The 3,227-nt window shown below is 32.0% G+C and overlaps 1 long non-coding RNA gene across 1 annotated transcript; it reads left to right on the top strand.

Moving 5' to 3' along the window:
- The first annotated feature begins 426 nt into the window (after nucleotides 1-426).
- Nucleotides 427-1,120, top strand: LOC123700998. The gene is made up of 2 exons (XR_006752668.1): nucleotides 427-616; nucleotides 950-1,120. It is a non-coding gene; the product is annotated as an uncharacterized LOC123700998 (long non-coding RNA).
- The last annotated feature ends 2,107 nt before the right edge of the window (nucleotides 1,121-3,227 follow it).

The raw sequence follows: 3,227 nt of genomic DNA, 5'->3' as shown, positions 1-3,227 counted from the left end.
ACTATAGCCATTCGGAATCGTCAACCTTTGGTCGATCGATTATTCATTTCTCAAAGATTGCAACAGTTTACCGTGACGCACACTCATGACCTCAGTGACCTATTCTTCAAGTAGCTTGATTGACAATACACAATAATATTTAGAATTGTAGACTTGTAGAATTTATATAAAACAAAAATAGTCAGTTACAATTTAATAGAAATATGCGAACAATAAATTAAACCTACAACGGGAATACCTATCTAATTTATCAGTACAATTTGTGACAAAACAATTCAAGTTTCTATTTTGCACAAGGCGCAGGTTAAAGAAGTACATATCGCTCATTTGCGACAAGAACGTGTTAACGAGCATATGTATCGTTATGGAATAATGACACAGTAGGATCCGGCGCATCGCGCTCTACTTGCTGCTAAAACGCGATATTTCTAGCTCCAAAAATGACCGAGTAATGAAGGAAAAGGTCGGTGACTATCGGTTTAGCGACATCTCTTTAGGCTCTTGAATTTAATGCAAGAACGGTTCATGTCAGTTGTTGCTACTCCCTTGAGAAAGAAACTGGTGCCCGATTGCGGTAAAAACGCAGCAGCTTATTGTGTCACGGTTTTGCTGAAAGGTAAGTACAGCTTTTTGTTTTTTTAGTGATTTATATTTGCAACTTTAACGGGACATTTGCATGTGGGTCATTATTGTAGTAAAAATAGTATTCGCATGCTACGGTTTACATAGGATTGTCCCGTTGTTGCTGAAATGAACAATGTTTTTTGTTGGTTAATTTAATATGTTCCGTTACAGTTGATAATAAAAGTACAAAATGTTTGGTTTTAATGTTGGTTACCTCAAGTTAACACATTTTTGATAAAAAATAATACATTTTTACAAAGAATACACTACAATGTTGCATTATAAATGATAAAAATGTTGTCTGATTACTTAATTTATTTTTCAGATGATAGGTCTAGGAAGATTGTAAATCTTGTCCGAGGAAATAATGAACATTCAATTAAGTTAGAGAAATGAAAAGATCATACCGATTCTCGAAATACAAATGAATTAAACAATCAATTTATTTTCTAGCATTAATGAGGAAAAAAGACCACTGAATAAAGAAAAATGAAAACCAATTACAAATCAGTTAAAAATGCAGGACAGTCCTACGAATCGAAACCATCACAAAAAAAACTGCGCCGTCTCGTCAACTAAAAGAGAATCCTGCAAGGAAACCTGCATTTTCAAGTGTAATTTTTTTTTCCGAAGAACAACACTGTGAAATACTGAAAGATTACTGGAATTTAGGAGAGCTCAAGAAGCTGTCTCGAAACAAGAACCTGTGATTTGTTTTGCTAATATGTTTATTTGATGTATGTATTACCGGGAACCGCAATAAAGATTAGTTTCCTAATATTACTGAGATAAGCAAAAGTACTACATAGTATAAAACAAAGTCGTTTTCCTCGGCCGAATGCTTGCCGTTTTGCAATTTTGATGCAGTTTTTGTTAACAGATAAAGTGATTCAAGAGGAAGGTTTATATGTATAAATATGTAGGTGAATAAATACTGTTATTTTTGACGTTTCTAATGTGATGTCGTAAATAATTACATTATTTTCCGCCTGCATTGCAAACGCATTCAGAACCCTACGAGATTTATCAAAATAATTCATAAGTATTTTACACATGAAAAAGTCTTCAGAAAAATCGATGGTAGGTATATTATATCTCTTATAGTTGTGTGGATAATGTTGTTTTGTGGATAATTTTGTTGGTTGGACAGTTATACCTGTATTTAGACTAAGTTTTATTGTACAATTAACCACTGTTCTGCTGTTTATTATCCCTAATAAAGAAAAAAAGAAAATAGATATCCCAAAATTAAATCTTTTTGTCATTTTCTCTTTAGGAAAAGTAATGGATAATTTTAGAAGCGATTTTAACCAATACAGCATTAATCCTTATCCAATTTATACATTGTGTAGTGAGTAAAAGTAAAACAACAAATATTAATGTCTGGTTATAATTGTATAATTTTTTTTAAATATGTATATTACTCGTGTTTCAGAGAAATTTACACAATAACACCGCATAAATATCTTTCATTTTGTAAAACAAAATACAAAAATAAAAAGATTTCTACTACAGTATCACGTCTTTATTAAAATTTCCCATACATTTTAGATTACTGATTATCAATAAAACGTAACAATACGACATAACTTGTAAAGTTTTAGATTTTTATTCAATTTTTTTTTCAAGAAAAATGGTACATATCTATTTGTAATGCAATACTGCACACTTTTTACAAGAAAAACGCAACAAGAAGGGCCCTTTCTGGAATGAATAATCATAAAAAATTTAATAACTGACTTATTGTTCTGAATACAATTTGATTCAAAAACACGAGAATGGTTTAATATGTTGTATTAAGCAGAATAGTCTAACCATAATAATTAAAAAGTTACAGGAATTTTAAACTTTCAAATGCGTTTTCCCAACAATTGAGATTTTGACTTTGTCACGTTATAGAAGCAAATGAGCGATATACTCTTAAGTCTTTTCTTATTAAACTTTAATGTGTATTTTCTAGCGAATCTAGTTAATTATAATTCTATTACTATAGGTACTCAATTAAATGAGATTATTCCATAAATTTAGAAAAGATATTAAGTTTACACATAAACTCATAATTATTACTTTACTAGATTTCCGCCCGCGGCTTCGCCCGCGTTTGCAAAGGAAAACCCGCATAGTTCCCGTTCCCGTGGGATTTCCGGGATAAAAACTATCCTATGTGTTAATCCAAGTTACCCTCTATATGTGTGCTAAATTTCATTGTAATCGGTTCAGTAGTTTTTACGTGAAAGAGTAACAAACATCCATACATCCATACAAACTTTCGCATTTATAATATTAGTAGGATTTTGTTTTGTATGAAACCAAGTAATACCAAAGGTTGACGACACTAGGTCCACGTAATCTCAAAGCGATGATGTCACCGGCCGGCGTCGCCGCGGCCCGCGAACACGGGGCCGCTATACAATTAAACTGCACTTCAGTTACAATCAATAAACATTTTTGCTAGTAAACTACAATGGAAAACAATTCTTCAATTCTTAAAAATGTTTTCAGTGAACGCTTTTAACGAATTTTTGACCTTGCTCACGATCGTAATGTAGCCAACTTTTAAGTAGGTGACGTAGGTTACCTAGGTACCTACTATTATCCAACTT

Source organism: Colias croceus, chromosome 20 (assembly GCF_905220415.1).
Source record: "Colias croceus chromosome 20, ilColCroc2.1".
NCBI lineage: Eukaryota > Metazoa > Arthropoda > Insecta > Lepidoptera > Pieridae > Colias > Colias croceus.
This window is presented reverse-complemented; position numbering and strand designations above follow the sequence as displayed.